Source organism: Callithrix jacchus, chromosome 4, assembly GCF_049354715.1.
Source record: "Callithrix jacchus isolate 240 chromosome 4, calJac240_pri, whole genome shotgun sequence".
Taxonomy (NCBI): Eukaryota; Metazoa; Chordata; class Mammalia; order Primates; family Cebidae; genus Callithrix; species Callithrix jacchus.
This window is the reverse complement of record NC_133505.1, coordinates 90,541,012-90,559,333: the sequence shown is the minus strand read 5'-3', so window position 1 is coordinate 90,559,333 and position 18,322 is coordinate 90,541,012. Positions and strand designations below refer to the sequence as shown.

Below are 18,322 nucleotides of genomic sequence, written 5' to 3'. Positions count from 1 at the left end.
TTTACAAGAAAAACTGCAAAACACTGCTGGAAGAAATCATAGACAACACGAATGGAAACACATCCCATGCTCATGGATAGCAAAATCAATATTGTGAAAATGACCATACTGCCCAAAGCTATCTACAAACTTAGTGCAATTTCCATCAAAATACCATCATCATTCTTCACTGAATTAGAAAAAAGAATCATAAAATTCCTATGGAATCAAAAAAGAGCTCCCATAGCCAAAGCAAGACTAGGCAAAAAGAACAAATCTGGATGCATCACATTAACTGACTTTAAGTTATATTACAAGGCTATAGTTACCAAAATTGCATAGTACTTGTATAAAAATAAGCACATTGACCAATGGAACAGAATAGAGAACTGAGAAATAAAGCCAAGTAGTTATAGCCAACTGAATGAATGAGATCAAACATTGGTTACATATTGCTCATTATGTACAGGTTAATCCTCCTTCTCCCATCTGTTTTTTTCTTTTCTTTTTTCTTTTTTATGATTCCCATCTATTGATGATGAGCTAGTCTTATACAAGAATTAATTTTGGCTCTTCTGGCCAACAGCTGATAGAAAACTTGGGTTTCATTCCTGTGCATGTATCTCGTTGTGTGCTTTAAGCAAGGGTTTCCTCTTGTCTTTGCTAGACCAACACAGACCTTGGCTATGGTTCTTGCTCCTGCAGCATCTGTCTCTGGTCTTCCATCTTCATGATCCACAAAGCTAACTCACCTAGTCTCAGGCTGGAGTCCCTCACTCCCACATTCACATGACAATGCAAGACTCACTTGCCTCCTTCTAGAGCCCTACCTGGACAGATAATTTGGATCTTAGCCATTCAGACTCCAAAGGATACTATTTACTAGAGGACAAAGCAAGTGTGGGGTAACACAAACAAAAGCAATTTTAAGGCTCGGAACCTTCATCTGCTTTAATCAGAAACACCCTGGAGAAATGCCACCTCACAGGGTATCTTTGTCTTCTCTCAGTTTTCTGTATTCTTGATTTCTCACTGTGTCAGTTTAATTTGAGGCATTTTATCTCCTTCTTACTGGGAAATAAAATAATGGGCATCTTAAATTTAATAAAATACAGCAGTGAACCTACATATGTCTTTTCACTCACCTTTTTGGTAAAAGTAGGCAACAAAAATCTATTCCAGTTTTTCATAGAAATAGCCTTTGAAGTCCTTGGCAACTTTGGTGAAAAAAATAACCTCAGCATCCCATTATTGTTTATTTCAGATTAAATTACAAGATTTTATAATCAGGTAAATTCTTAGTGCCATGCTCTGAGTCACAGAAATATTGTTTATGCAGTATACTTATTGAGAAATCGTTCATTTTCAGAGCACTCAGGACTAAGTTTTTTAGTCCAAACAAGTAGAAAATTGCATGGCATATCCAACAATTAACATAGTTAATATGCCCCAAAGAATTTTTGTCATTCACTTAAATGGTGAAATTGAAAGTACATCATTCAATTTGAAGATGATGTGTAATTTTAGAAAGTAGCATCTGGCAAAAGGCATAACACCAAAATCTATTATGACTGTGATAAACTGGAAAAGGGATGCTAAATCCTGGAAATTAACTGGACATGGAAGTGAATCAGTATAAATTGAAGAAAAAAGAACAGATAGAAGCTGAAATAAGGTTCTTGAAGAAAGTATAGACTAAGTAAGTAGAAAATGGACAACATTTCATTCCAGTGTAGCTAAAGGAGAAAGCAATCTGTCATTACAAGGGAGTGTAATATAATACTATGAACAATTTATCCAAGGATGGCCTGTTCATGCCTTCATGTATTTACTCACTCAGAGAGAGACCAGGTAGAGGTTGGTCAAGAACACAGGGAGCACTTAGAGTCACACTGCCAGGGTTTGATTCCTGGCTCAGGTACTTTTTAGCTTTACTTACATTTTGGGTAGTTATTAAACTTTTCTGTGCCTTGATTTCCTCATCTGTGAAATGGGGATGAAAATAATATTTTAAGATTTAGTCGAGTTAATATTTGTAAAACACACAAATATTATTTTGAGCCTTTCTAATTATAATGAGCCTTTCTAAAAATATGCCAAAAAGTAAAGAGCATCAACATAAAGAAGAATTTACATCAACAAATAGATAAAATAGCCAGTTAACATCGAATGGCAGTAACCCTAAATTTAAATTGACTAAGTCCCCCAATCAAAAGATACAGCCAAAACCTAACGGTTTATCCAAAGATACACAAAGACTCAAAACAAAGGGTTGGAGAAAAATTTACCAACCAAATGGAGAGCAAAAATAAATAAATAAACAAAAAGCAGGAGTTGCAGTTCTCACATTTGATAAAATAGATTTCAAAGCAACAAAGATACAGTGGTAAAAGGATCAATGCAACAATAAGAGATCTTAATACCCAGATACATAAGACCCATAAGGAGATTTAGACTCAACGAGACAGAAAATTAATAAGGATATCCAGGATTTCAACTGAGACCCGGAACAAGTAAACTCAATACATATTTATAGAGTTCTCCATTTTAAATACACAAAATATTGATCGGCCATTATTAATACCCATTTTTAGAATGAAGCAATATTCCTGTTCTCTCTCCCTCTTTTTCTTCCTCTTTCTTCCTCTCCTTCTCTCCTTTTTTTACTTTTCAACATCCTAGTTCCTCACCTCTACTCAATACATTCCTCTGAACACCTGATTCCTTGTAAAAAAAAAAATCAATAATCTTTCTTCCTGTGAAACTCACATTCTAAGGAGCTTACACTCCTGCCAATTACACACACACACACACACACACACACACACACACACACACAGTATCTTCCACCTCTAGTGAGCTCTGCAAGAGAATGTGTTGAATGAAATATATTCACTCAACATTGATTTATTATTATTGAGTTTAAATCACTTCTTAGGGCACCATAATAATGCAAAAATGTATAAGACATGGCCCTTGCCCTCAAAAAGTTTATGACCTCACAGAGAAAACACTGGAATGGTATACAAGTCTAAAACTCAACTTTGAAAGAATTTCAAAAGTAGCTCAGCAGAGACACAAAGATGTTTGAAGGATGAGGGGTGGATCATAAATCTTCTAGGGTGACAATGTAAAAGGACTTCTGGTTTAGTCTGCAGTGAGGAAACACAGATTTTTTTTCTTGATGTCAGACTTTTCTCTATTGCCATAGAAGTTAAAAATAAAACAAAGTGGACTGGTGTTATCTCATGAGTGTTTGAGGCTGGTGAAGAAGAGTTTCCTGGCAGAGGTAATTGTCGCATGTAAGGATGTGTGAAATTGTTGGGGGAGATCTTTAGTATGACTATCATAAAGATGTAGAGGCTGCCTTTCAGAGTCCTGTTCAATTGGCAATTTAGCAATAGAAAATGCATGAAAAGACCAGGCACAGTGGCTCACACTTGTAATCCCAGGACTTTGGGAGGTCAAGGTGGGCAGATCACTTGAGGCCAGGAGTTTGAGACTAGCCTGGGAAACATGGCAGAATCCTGTCTCTACAAAAAATACAGAAATTAACCAGACATGTTGGCATAGGCTTGTAATCCCAGCTACTTGGAGGTGGAAATGGGAGGATCACCTGAGTCTGGGAGGTCGAGGCTCCTATGAGCCGTTATTGTCCCAGTGCACTCCAGTCTGGGCAACAAAGTGAGACCCTGTCTCAAGAAGAAAATTAAAATAAAGAAAAATGCATAAAAAGTCCATTATCATAGAGTAACTGTGAATTTAATATTATCTGTTCATTTATGGGTCTCAATGTTATTAATTACAAAAATTGGAGTAAAATACAGGTTTTGATATTTCAGCATCAGATGCAGTGCCTGGACTATTAGGCAGTATTTTGATGTAATTTTTATATCATTTTGATAATGACCATATAAGTAATGTATACTTGTAAATGCCATCTCCATTTTTTTCTCTGAATGGACTGGGGTAGTGTGAGCTGAAATGAAATGAAACCAGTCATTACTGGAGAAGAATTGCAGCTGACTCCAGCCTTAGGTAAAGTAATCTCCCTGCCACTTTTTTCAGAGAGAAACAGAGATTTACCTCTGGTATCTCCATAATACATTTTAATTTTTTTGAAGCAACAGTGGAAAGTTGCTAGGATAAATTATTTATGCTAGGTTTATACTAGTAGATTTTCTACATAGCAAAAAGGAAAGAAGAAGTCTTACAGAGAAGCAGAGAGGAGAATTTAGACCAAAACACAACAAAGAAATAGCACCACTATAAATGATTTCTGTGGAAGTAAAAATGAGGATAAATTAATAAGTAAACCAAAACCTAATAACAGTCAAATAAACTGCAATCGAGAATTTTTTAAAAAGATGATAAAATAAGAAAAATTGAAAAAGAAAGAAAACACAAAAATATTTGTTAAGATGTGTTTTTAATGGAAATGAAAATTTCAGAAATAGCTCCCTTTTCAGGAATATCAATAATCACTAAGTGATGACAGCAGGGAAGGATAAAAATGCAGAAACATCTGGATCCTGCTTGGACTCGATCCTCTAAGGCAAAAATAAAATGCCAACAATATTTTTATGATGAACACAAGCACTGGATATGTTCTTCCCGGGAAGCCTAGTACCTATTGCAGCATACTGAAGAGTTGAACTTAAAGGTCTTAAAGCAAATTACCCTGTTCACCCTTTTAACACACTGAAATTTTATTACTGGGGCCACTCAGCACTAGGTGATTCCTTATTAGTTGTCTCCCCAACTACCTTGGTACTGACTAAGCAAGGTCCAGGTAACACTAGCAAGATGGGGTTTTACCACTACCTGAGGGAGATGTGCATTCCAGCCTCTGTATAACCTCACCCAACTATGTCCCCCAGTATCAAAACAAGAAGAATTCTAAATATTGAAATCTCCAAGAAATCTAGAAGAGAGCTCGTTGGAAACTTGTTAGAATTGTTATTTTATTTCAAAAATTGGAATTTCTTGGCTGTTGAGAAGGTTGAATTTGAGAGTGAGATGTTAGTATGACCTACCTTGACATGCTGAATTATTGGAAGCTGAGGCTGGGCATTGAAAGCTGTGATAAGTCAGTAGATGGACTCTATTTTTGAGGGCAGGTTTTTTGGATCTCATTTTGTAATGTCCAGAGTATATCCCCAGATCTTTTCGGAGACTGTTTTGGAATGAATGGTTTGTATTCCCCCAAATTTATGTGTTGAATTCTTAACCCTCCATGTGACTACATTTGGAGACAGGATTTTAGGGGGTAATCTAGGTTAAATAACATCATGAGGATGGGATCCTAATCCCATAGGATCACTGACCTTATAAGAAGAGGAAGAGAAAGCAATCTCTTCCTTCTCTCTCTCCCTCTCTCTTTCTCTCTCTTGGTCTTCCTGCCATGTGAAGACATAACAAGAAGGTAGCAGTCTGCAAGCCAGGAAGAAAGCCTTCACTAGAACCCAACCATGTTACACACTGATCTCAGATTTCTACTCTCTAAAAATGTGAGAAAATAAATTTCAGTTGTTCAAACCACCCAGTTGTGGTATTATGGCAGCCCAAGCAGATTTAAACAGAACCAGAACTACCTAGGTCCAAATTCTAGCCCTGAAGCATGCTACCTGTGTGATACTAGGCAAGTTACTTAACCTCTCTGAGCCTGTTTTTTTCATCTTCAAAGGGAGAATAATAGTAATTCCTTTATATGAGTGTTTAAGAATTAAATAAATTGATGTACTTAGCACAGTGGCTAATAGTAAGCAATTAAGAATCTGCAATTACCATTTTTAAAAATTATTTATTGCCAGAAACTGTTGTAAAAGCCTTTTACCCCTCCAAAAAAAAAAAAAAAAATTTGAAAACCTAAATTTAAAAAAATGATAATAAAATTCTGTTTTAGCAAATACCAAAACCCCATAAAGAAAAAGAGCCCTGACTTTTATGTGTAAGAGACATTATGGACTTTCTGATTTATTTATTTATTTGATAAGCATTTAATGAGCTCTGTTATATATTCTAAATATATTTAGAAGCTTCGTAGGTATAAGTCAGAGCATATAAGATTGTCATAATTCCTGTCCATCTCTGAAAACATAATTACTCTCTCTCTCTCTAAATATATTTCAAATCTCTAAGTATATATATTTCAAATAAATACTTAGAGAGAGAGAGTAATGCAAGTTTAAATGCCAACAGGTAAGGTGCTGACATGATGTGACAATGAAGCCCAGAGAAGAGGGAATTCAGAGAAGACTGGAGTTCTGGGGAATGCCTCCCAACAGAAGCTGGGCAGATATTGAAGGTCTTGGGATAAACAGGAGGCAAAGAGGACCCTGACCCTAGAGAACCAGCCTGGGTAGGCCTGGTGTGGGATGTTTTGCAAGGACAAGTTGAGGTGACGTTTCAAGGAAATGCATCGGGTGCTTGGTCTAACAATAAACTGGAGATGAGGAGAAGAAATGTGTGCTATTTGTTAGTATACTAGGCACATTTTCCATTTGCAGGTGGAATAAGTCATTGATACTCAGATGCCCCTGGGAGGAATGAATAGTAAAACCTCTGCTTGTAAAGCCATTCTTGGGGTAGAGGGTAAAGAGTGACAATGGGTGTCAGGATAGACTTAGGTAGAATGTTCAGGGTTTGGGGTGACTGGATATCAAAAGCAAAGAAGAGTCCAAAAGTGAGGAAATTGTTTCTAGTCCAGGATCCTAGGAAAGATTGTTCTGCTGAAAAAGAATATGGAAGTGAAAAAAAAAAACTGCTTTGAGGAGGGAAATTGATAAATTTAGTTTTTGGTCCCATAAGATCTGCATTTTCTTAAAGAACCAGGGAATTCTTTAGGCTAACAAGTTATTGATGCATTGACTTTAAAAGGCAATTTCTCACATTTCCTTTCTGTCTTTCCTTCTGTCTCTTGACTTTTTCCCTCTTATAAATTTTTTAAGTTTTTTGACTTCGATTTCATGATTTATAAAGCTACAAAAGCAAGTGGGCCTATTTTTTTTCTTTCTTAACATACTCCTCTCTCCATATTTAAGTTGTTAGCAGCAGAAGCCATTGTGGCTTTCTGGGACACAGAATCATTCCTCAGAAAAAATGTTGAAACCTCACTGTTAAATAAATATGAATAGTATTCCCTCCAGTCACTATTTTTCAAGCTGTCCCTATTATAAATAGACTGAGTTATGTATTGAGCACGTAAACATTGTATTTGTCAAGAATGCCATTCTTCCATCAATTTCTAAAAGAATCAGTGTCATCTTTTCTTATGTTATATATCTTACCATCCTTTGTGGTAAATATCATTGCTTATCTGTACATGATACCATGCTAGATTCTGTATGGCCAACTTCGGCACACACGCAGCCCATGGGCAGAAATACTGAATCTTTTTAGAAATTACGTATGATCAGATATAGGTAAAAGGTTAAGACAGAGAGGCAATTAAATGCACTTGATTTTAAACTTGGCATTAGAAAGTACAGAATTTAGAAATAAATGTTTGTTAAGAAATAATAATGATATATTAAATGTAGCATACTATTCTTATGTTAGTTCTACTGGGAGAAAAATCAGTCTGTGTCTTTCAATCTATGATTTAAAAATAGTGGCCACAGTTAAGTCCAAGTACAGAAAGAATAGTTCCCTCCATGTTGGCAAAGTCACATGGTCTTTTTATTTTTGCATTTCAGTTCAGTTCTGTTCTTTGTGTGTATGTGCCATTGTCATTTATTTTCTTTTCTCTTTGTTTCTGTGGATTTTCCCCCAATAGTACCTTCTGTTATTCACATATCTTAGTCCTGTTCCCCAGGTGTGTGTAACATTGTTCCTCCTTCATGCCATCTGATCCCACTGATTCATCAAATGCTCAATATCCTTCACAGTGTCCCTCTTTTTCACAATGTGAGTCAGCCTCTCTAACCCGGATTACCGTCTAATTTGATCTGGTCAGTTCTGAAGATATTAGGTAATATTAGACCCATCTCCGGCCCCATGGAATTGCATTTAATATCTCTCTTCTGTTTTCTACCATGCCAAAAATCAATGTGTAATAAAGATGAATAAATCATTTTTCCAACTGTAATAAGATCATTGTATTTTAATTATTGAGCCAGAAAAGTCTATCCTCAGAGCAGATGTTGAACCCAGGTCATTTGGGAGAACACCAGGCAAGCTCACCAATATAGGATGACCAAAAAACAGTCTGTGACAAAAGATCTTTTCTCAGGATTTTAAGCAGAAACCTTGTTATTAAAAGATAACAATACTATAATTTGTGTATTTATGTATTTGTTAGTATTTAGGTGAGCTTTATATTTTCAGAACAAAAAATGAGAATTATCTGAATTATTTTTACTCAAGTTCTATTTTTGTGCCATTATTATCCTCAGTAATCATTGAGTTTTGATTCTTAGATGCACATAATTATAAACGGGCTCATTTCCAACTCCAAATTACTCAGCCATAAAATTGGGTAAGAAACTGATTGTGGAATAAAGGAAACCTTTTTCCCCTAAGGGCAGAGATAGGACAAACTTTTATAAATACTTGAGACTATATACACCCAAGTTCATTTTTATTGTTGTATTCTGATTAGTAAAACAGAGTAGTAATAATACACATTAAACCAATATATTCAAAGTCTAGAACCGAGAAAAAATATTTTTTAAAGCAATACTATATTTAGAGTTTTTCTGTATATAATTTAGCAAGTCTGACGCTACTGTGGTAATTTTATAGTTGTCTCATATACAAAGTTGATAAACATTTTAGTAATGTTTAAAACATAATCTTAACATGTGTTTATTATACTTGAAATACATCCAAATGAAACTCAGAAAGCAACCCCGTTGCTCTTTAACTATTTGTACAATAGCTCTGGATTAAATTTTAGAATGTTGGATGGAAACATTTCACACATACAATACTGATTCAGGATACTTTTATATAGGAAACATATGTACATGACTTGTATTTATTAAATGGGCATTAGAAAAGAAACTTTCTGATTAATGTCCCCAGGGATGGAGAAAAGAAAGCCTTTCTCCTTCTATGAACATATTCTTTGGTGTCTCTCTCAATCTTCCCAACTCAGCCTTCATCACTCTCACAGCAAGTAATTCTAAATTTGTGTGTACACACACATACACACACACACATCCTTCACCAATGTGTTGTGTTGAAAGGGCAATGAAACAAAGTGGTCATGCTGAAATAAGACAAAAAAAAGATGATATAAAAAGTACAGAAGGAGCGAAAATGGTCTGATAGAAACACAGATCAGAGAAAAAAATACAAATAGAGACAAGACAGAACGAGATGTAGGAAGAAAGGTAGAGGTTATAATGACAAGTTTTAAAAGAATAACAGGGAAATGGGAATAAGATTTTGAGGAAAGAAAAAGATACACAAATGGATTATGGATGTTGATTGATGGGAAGTAATTAAGATCAAATATAGGAGTAAAACCAGAAGTATTAAAAACCTGGAAATACCAAGCCTAGTAGGAGATAGAACAGAGAAAAATGGTGATGAGAAAAGATATTCAGAAAAAAATGGGGCTTAGAAATACAAAAATCAGAAATATAAGTTTATTTTGAAAATTTACAATACTATGTTTGGTAAGAGGAATAAAAGAGATTTTCTGGTGTAGTTGAAAGAAATAAAACTGCTAAGTGTTGAGTCTTCGAGTAGTTGCTCTGACATGAACAAGTTCCATGGCTATAGGAAAGACACTGCTTGGTGGCTTAGTTTCCTCATTTATAAATAAAAAAAGATAGCAGCTTTTAAAGTCCTTTCAACACAGAACAGTAAAATAACTAAGTAGAAAACTTTTAAAAGTAATGTGAATGCTTGGAGTTCATTGAATTCATTTTTTCTTATTGAAATTTAGAGTATGTTTGAAAAGCATTTCAGAAAGATGTTTACAGATACCATTTGCATGCTATGTAGCCAATGTGGTGATACACTGAACACACAGGCAGGCTTGCTCACATGATTTAGTCTTTCTGGCACTCTTCTCTCATATTCTACTATGTATTCCAACCTCCAGAGGGTCACTTTCTCTCATATTGGCTCACTGCACCATTAACACCTTGGGCTCAAGTGATCCTCTTGCCTCAGCTTCCTAAGTAGCTAGGACAACAGCCCCCTTTGTGTTCTGAATCCTCACCAGCATCCTGGTTCCATGAGAGAGAACAGAGGCAGAAGATCAAGATAAACTTTGGGCCAGGATCAGTGGCTCTCACCTGTAATCCTAGCACATTGGGAGGACAAAGCAGGCAGATCACTTGAGCTCTGGAGTTCGAGACCATCCTGGGTAACATGGAACTCATCTTTACCAAAAACTAGCCAGGCATGACGGTGTGCACCAGTAGTTCCAGCTAACAGAGAGGCTAAGGTGGGAGGATCATCTGAGCCAGTGAAAACAAGGCTGCAGTGAGCTGTGGTCACACAGTTGCACTCCACCCTGGGTGACAGAGGGAGACCTTGTCTAAAAAAAAAAAAAAAACAGATAAACTTTGGTCATTTCTAAGTTTGGAAAATGGAGGTAGGGAGTATATGGAAGAAATGCATTGTCTTCACTGGGGATAAGGTAATCACAAATTGGGGACAGGTAAAGAACTGATTAGAATCCAGGAGGAACACAAGGGACAACCAAGTTGAAGAAGCCAAGGTTGCCCCTGGAGACATATTTGTAGGTCTTCCAATAACTTATCTAACTCCCAAAACAATAAGCCTCTTTTTCAATTAAAAAAAAAAGCTTAATTATTTTCTTTATTGTTATCAATGGCTTAACAGTCAATGGTCTTTGAAATACTCTATGAGCTAGACATAGCAGGAAAAGTAAACAGTGTTACATAAGCCATTGTGTCTCTGATCTATAACAATAGAAAGAGACGAAGCTTCGTTTGCATATCTTTAAAAGTGGAAGCTCAACATCTTATCATTTGGTGGAAAGCATTTCAATTTCAAAATCTAAAAGATGTAATCTGGGAGCAGTAAAACCTTCTTTATTTTTATTTTCTTGGAGACAGGGTCTCGCTTTTTTTCCCCAAGCTTGCGTGATTTTGGCTCACAGCAGCATTAACACCTTGGGCTGAGGTGATCCTCTTACCTCAGCCTCCTAAGTAGCTAGGACAACAGGCACGTGCCACCATGCCAGCTAATTTTTTTTAAGTGAGGTTTTTTTTTTTTTTGGTGGAGATGGGGTCTTGTCAAACACATAAGAGGGATTGTGTCTAAATAATCTTTATAGTGCTGCATGGTGGCTAAAAAGGGTCCTTTATATCATCTTGCTGGCCTAAAATTTCCTCTTGTTTGATTTATGTTTTCTTTTAATTTACACATTTCACTGTGGTCCATGAAAGAAAATCCAGCCCCCTTTGTGTTCTGAATCCGTTGTGTGAGAGAGAACAGGAGCAGTAGCAAATCCTGAAGAGGGTGTCCTAGGTTGCCTTTCAAGTTGGCTATACCCTGAAACCTTCAGGAGCGGATGTAGTATGGACTTTATCTTTTTCTCAAGTTTCTGATGTAGCAACAGAGCTATGAGGACCTCATTTGTTTATCCCGTAGACTGGTTTTGGAGCTTGGAAATGTGGGCTTTGCACAGTAGGCACAGAGCGCTGCTCTGCAGTGGGGAATGGAATGGGAATAGGTAACAGTTCTTTGCCTGTGAAGGCTGGGAGGGGCTGCCAGCAGCCAGCTAGGTCAGGGCAGGTTTGTCAGAGTTCTTACTTGCCCTCATCCAGACAGAAGCTTTTATAGGAAATAAGAATCTAAGCCCCAAAATGTAATTCAAGCTGAGAAACTGTGCGTTGTGAGTACACTGCATCAGGCCTCCTGTGGGTGTTCTGGGACCTAAGCATGTGTCTAGTTTTAGATCAATGATGTACCTCAACTCATCAACACCAGAGGTGTGAATAGAGCCATTTAATCCTTTTGACCAAGGGTTGACCTGTATAAAAATGCATCCAAGTTATCCGTTTAAAATATGTGTTTAACGGAGTAAAAAACAACATTGCTTCCTGACTCCAAAGAATTTGTCCATTGTCTGGAAAGATAAGAGCTTAGATATTCATAATTGAAATTAAAACCTGAACCTAAAAGAAAAAGAAACTTCCAAGTGTATTGGGGAATGGGATGAGGATAAAGGGGCGGCTGAGGATCATGATGACTTTTGAAGAAATTTATATTATAATTTGTTAAGAAAAAAGGCTTTTTGTAAAGAAGCCTATGAGATCGTTTAATCAATCCTTTTTCCTTCATTGTATTTCATTTCATATATCAAGCAACTGCCTGATTTGGCCCTGCGGCCTGCCCTGCCTTCTATGTGTTCTTAACCCCACAGAAGACATGCTTGCTAACTTGGGGAGTTATAATCCTACATAGAAAAAATAGCCAGCAAAAGACCAGGATACTTGTGCATGTTCAGGATCATTTATTAATCTCTCTCTCAGCCTCATCAGTAAAATGGTGAGAATCACCTTAGTACTTGCTTCATGATGGTGCCATGAAATCATACATGATGTAAAGGGCTCAGCATAACATCAGACATACTATAAACACTCAAAAATATTACATGTGATGTTGTTAGCATTAATTATTATGCCATATGACAAGTATTTTCTTGGCTTCGTTAGCCTGAAATTGGAGAAATATGAGAACATTTGTCTAGGTCGATCTCAGGAATTTTGGGACTCCCCTGAACCCAGATCTCACTTCCCTCATCAAGCTTCCTTGGCATACTCAGAGAATGACCCCTTGCGACCTTCAGCAGATCTAACTTCTCTCTCCTCATGGGTTCTCTGTTTCCCCCTCTAGAGGACGAGTCAATTTGTTTAGAACAGGAGCACCTATATAACCTGGTATCCACAACCTTGGAAAGCTCTCTTTCCTCCTTCACCATAGGGACCAGACAAACAGACAAGGTTAAGTGCAAAATTCTTTGCTTGCACATGGAAAAGACCAGCATCATTCATTTTTAGTTGTATTTTGTCATTTTAATACTAAATATTAAATGAATTTCTTGTCTAATCTATACAGACTTCCAGGGAAATATACTCTCCCAGTTAAGCTTTGAATTCAGTCTGACTATTCCTGGCATGAAAGTCCTTAATACAAAGGAAGCCAAGGGGATCCAGGAAGAAACAGAGGTGGAAAGTAATGTCAGGGCACTGGGAGTCCCCACCCTGGAGGTTCTAATTTAGGAATCTCTAGTGAGACTTATGTATATGTTTACCAAGATCTCAGATGATTCAAAAGGAACCTTGAAAAGCATTGGAAAAAAGCAGTCAAGACAGGGGAGGAGGCAGAAAAGTGGTCCAGGACTTTGACAACAAGAGCCAGGAATTTTGGTTTGCCTTGGTAGACAATGAGAGAACACTTAATTATAACCAGAAGGATCATGAAATTCACTCATTGTCATGCTGTCTACTTGTTAACTCACATGGTGGAAATAAGAAAGCTGTTTTTAAGTATTTTCTAGAAATATAGATACAAACAATGAGGTACAATCATTTGCATGTTAAATTCGCAAACACTTAAAAGTTATAGTACCTAAAACTGGCAGGGATATATCTTTATATTATGTTACAACTGCAAAGCATTTTATTAACACATAAAACCATTGAAATCTTATGCTCTTTGACCCAGTAATTCCACTTCCAGCAATCTAATCCAAAATATAAAGCAAGCCACAGTGTTAAACATTCATCACAATACTGTTTACAACTATAAAAGGTTATGTAATCTTTAAAATATTAAATCTGTAGACATAGAAAAACACCTACTATATAAATTAACTGAAAAAAAGCAGAATCTAAGCCTCTATGTTTATAATTATTTGAAAGCATTTTTAGAAAACAAAAGATGAGGAAAAATATTAAAATTATAATAATTATATTTAAAGCAAGGATTTGATTTTTATTTCTCTTTTCTCCAAACTTTAGGTTATGAAATTATCTCACTTCCCAAATTAAAAATAAAATTATAAAATCAGTTTATTTTATAATTAGTTTATATAATAACTCATTTAATAACTGTAAATTCAATTTACATTCTAAAACATTTATCAACCACTGCCATACTTTTTATGATTTCCTGATCATGGAGCTCAACTGGAAATGGAAATAAAATTAGAGAAACGTGAAAGCTTTGGTAACTTTATTATGGAGGCAAATTAGTGGACAGAAATCAACTCCATTTTAGTTCTATTTGGATCTAAAATATCTCATAAAATAACTCATTATTAATATTTTTACTGAAGACATTAAATAAGTACCTTTTGGGAGAGGGTGTTTCAGCTACATTCACAAATTTTCTTTCCTGGGTCTGGAGCTTATTCTGTCCCTAGTGCTTTAGTGCTTTTTCTTTTCTTCTTTCCTAATTTTTTTAATTAAAATATTTTAGAAAACATTTTGACCACACAGGAAAGTTAAAGAGCTCAGCAATGAATCCCATACACCCACCAACCTAGGTCCTAATTTAGTTTTAATTTCTCACAGTTACTCCAGTTCTTCAGTTTATTAGAAGAAAAAATATGTTTTATACTTCATCTACAACATAGTTTGTTTTTACCATTACTGTGGTGGAAATGGATGCTAGCCACATGCAGCTTCACTACTAGAACTAAGGTGTCCAGAAAATATTTGTCAAGCAGAAGAAAGAGATTTGGATTTGTCTGAGTCACCATCTTGGAAGCACATTTTTCCTTGGAAGTTTGTTCAGAAAGGCAGCATTCTTCTCTTTCTTTCTTCATACTGCTATTTTTTTAGACTCAGCCACTGTCTCCAGCATAGCATTTGCATTATGGAATTCTGTGGTTAATGTTTTATTAGCAAATAATTTTACCTTCAATATACAACTTCAGTGTAACTAAATACTATATTTTAAATGTATTTAATTCCCATGGAAGACACACCTATTAAATAAAATTATAAAAGAAAAAGTAAGATAATTCCGTTTTCAATATTGGATTTATGTGAATGTTTTCAAGGATACATACAGCTTGTTAAGATTTTTTTAAGCGATATTTGCCAGAAAACTTGAACAGCCAGTGAAGCAGGCTTTGATAGTGAAAAGCACAAACTTCAGTATCTATCAGATCTGAATTCAAAGTCTCATTCTGCCACTTTCTAGCTGTGTGAGTCTGGAAAAGTTAACCACTTTTCTCTGGACCTTTCTTAACTTGAGTTAATAAAACCTACATTACAATCTTCTTGTGCAAAGTGAATGCTTAGCGTGACATCTTACACATAGAAGATGTTCTAAAACGTTCATATCTTACTATTTTGTTATATGATGAAAATGTCCGAAAGGCACTTCCTCTAATTGTCGTTTTATCAAAAATTTCAACTTAAGCATTACTTGACCTTTTTAAATCTCTCTCTCCTCAGCTCTATAATGGAAGCAGACACATCTAATTAATGAGATTATTGTGAACATGAAATAAGAAATTATTTGAAAATGTTCTTTGTAAATTTGTGAATCTCTATATCAACTTAAAGTTATTATTTATATTGTTACAGATGGTCCCTGATTTATGATGGTTCAGCTTATGATTTTTTCAACTTCATTATGCAAAAGTTACATACATTTAGCAGAAATCATACTTTGAGTGCCCATACAACCATTTTTTAAACTTTCAGTACAGTATTCAATAAATTAAATGAGATATTCAACAATTTATTATAAAATGTGTTTTGTGTTAGATGATTTTGCCCAATTGTAGATTAATGTAAGTGTTCTGAGTATGTTTAAAGCATGCTCGGCTAAGGTATTATGTTCAGTAGGTTAGGTGTATTAAATGCTTTTTCAACTTACAATATTTTCAACTTATGATGGGTTTATTGGGATGTAACATCATCTCAAGTCGAGGAGCATCTGTATAATGAAATGATTACTGACTTACCAACTGCAGGTGATTCTGTCAAAGACATTAAGATCATCATTGCCTGATCCAAAGCTTACTTTGCAGCTTTATTGTTCGTCACCCCCTGCTGTTGAGCCATTCGGTTTCTTGAAACATATCCATGTTCTTCCTTTTGCATCTGGAGCCCTTTTCTATACTATTTTCCTCTTGCCTCTTTGGATACTCCTTCTCAGTCCATCTATGACTTCTCTTTCACTAAAAACTCCTCAAAGCATTGAGATTGCTTGGAGTGTCCCCTTCTCTTCTAATTCTGCTTGCTCTGCTTAGATAAGCTGACTCACACCTTATGTTCCAATTACCTCCCTAATGCAAATGACCTCTGTGCCTTATCTGCAGCCCAGGCCCCGCCTGAGCTTCAGAGCCAAATGTCCAACTACTCATAGTTGTGCTCTCTCTGAACATCACACAGACACCTTAAGCCCAGTGTCTTCAAACACATGCCATCATCCTCTTCTACATTCCTACTCCAGTTGGGCTTTTAGTAAAGCATTGCCATTCACAAAGTTGTCCAAGAGAGAAACTGCAGAACCATTTAAAAATTCTCTTTTTCCTCCAACATTCACATACTTATTAAAACTTGTCAGTTCTTGAAATAGTTCTCCAACTCCACAGCTCTCTCATCACCTCCAATAATCAAATTCAAGCCACTGATACTTGTCACCTGAATTTTAGCCACTGTCTTCTAACTGCTCCCCTTTCTAAAAGTTTTCAGTAATCCTTTCCTTACTTATATTCAGAATAATATTTTCTGAAATGGAAAATCTGGACATTCCTGATTTCTCATCAAAACTCTTTGAGGGCTTTCCATTGCCTCACATGTAGGAGGTGCTTCATAACCAGGTGGCTCCCACTCACCTCTTGCTCTGTTTTTCATTCTTCTCTATGGTCCAGTCATGATGATGTGTGGCGCTTCCTGGTATCCTATCCTCTCGTATCTTGGGACATCACCCAAGCTCTTCACTTTGCTTGCTTTAATGACTACATCCTGCCATCCTCTACCCACCTTGATACACACATGCAACACCTGTTCCGATTCTTTATTTGCCTCCAAACTTAAAAGTCACTTCCCTGAAAAGTCTTCTTTGAAGTGCTAAGGTTCCCCTGCTCTTTGCTGCAACAGAAAATTATACTTCCCCTATTTTAGATTGGTCACTGTGTACTGTAGTTATTTTGTCAGTTACTGTCTCTAAACCGTAAAAATTTTTAAGGCAGATACTATGTCTATTTTTGTCCATCATTGTATCTTTAAGGCCTGGCAACAAAAACTGATTTGATTATATTTGGGCTTTTTAAATCCAAACTTGCTTCTTGGGCTGTTCTTAATAATTTTATTAATTTAGAATCCACCCTAGGCAGAAAAAGCAATAATGTAACATATGTTACTGACAAAGTTACAAGAGAATACAGGATTTTTTAAACCAAAGGTTCGCAGACTTTTTCTAAAAAGGGACAGAGAGTAAATATTTTAGGCCTTGTGAGCCATGATGGCCTTGACTGCAATTACTCAAGTCTGTCATTGAAGCATAAAAAGCAGATTTAGACAATACGTCAACGAATGAACATGGCTGTGTTCCAGTAATACTTTATTTACAAAAACAGGTGGCAGGCTAGATTTAGCCCACAGGCCTGGTTTGCCAACTGCAGTTATAAACAAATATGGAAGCATTTTGATCAGTAATATGTTATCCCCTTAGAAATGTTTATGTAGAAAAGACCATTGGATATAAGTAGGGAATTTGGTGCTATCAAGAGAAGCTTATTTATCTTTTAGATGGAAATGTTGGTAGTATTAAAAGTAGAGAAGCAAAACTCATAAGGAAAGATCCTAATGGATTGGCAGACATTGTATAACTTTAAAAATGCAATTAACAAATCCTGTCATTTGTCTCTCTAGGGATAAGAATAGCTACATTATGTGGCAGGCTGTAATGTATGAATTGAATATGGCAGTGCCAGATACATAATATGGCAGAGATATAATCTGGAAAACATAGGTGTGAATCAAAGGGGCTACAGGCTCCAAATGGGAAACACAGCAAATGCTTTCTGCCGTCACTGTAGAACAGTGGTGGATTAACACACGTTTCTCTCATTCTACTTGGCAATTGCCCACTAAATGAGAATAGCACACACTTTACATCAGAAGGGAAGTGCCAAAATATTGAGAACTTCTTTTATTACATCAATCATAGGCTCATGGTCTCCATTATTCAGCCTTTTATTGTTCCTTGCAAAGAGATTTTATCCAGAGAACAATACCTATAAATGTGAATGGCATGCTGCCTTCAGGTTGAAAAAGTTATACACAGTGTCCTAATTGACTTGGATCCTTAAGACTGTACACATCAGTGGCTAACTAACAACCAAAAAAAAAGAAGGGAAGAAAATTACCTTTGGTTTAAAAAA

At 36.0% G+C, this 18,322-nt stretch overlaps 1 long non-coding RNA gene across 2 annotated transcripts in view; it reads right to left on the bottom strand.

The window, feature by feature from the left end:
* Positions 1 to 227: 227 nt before the first annotated feature.
* LOC118152905 (uncharacterized) overlaps positions 228 to 18,322 on the bottom strand; it is a 169,302-nt gene continuing 151,207 nt past the window's right edge. For both annotated transcript variants that reach the window (XR_004741917.3, XR_004741918.3), the window contains 2 exons: positions 14,267 to 14,367; positions 228 to 1,962 (listed from right to left, as the gene is read on the bottom strand). This is a non-coding gene — a long non-coding RNA (uncharacterized LOC118152905). The remainder of the gene's footprint in view (positions 1,963 to 14,266; positions 14,368 to 18,322) is intronic.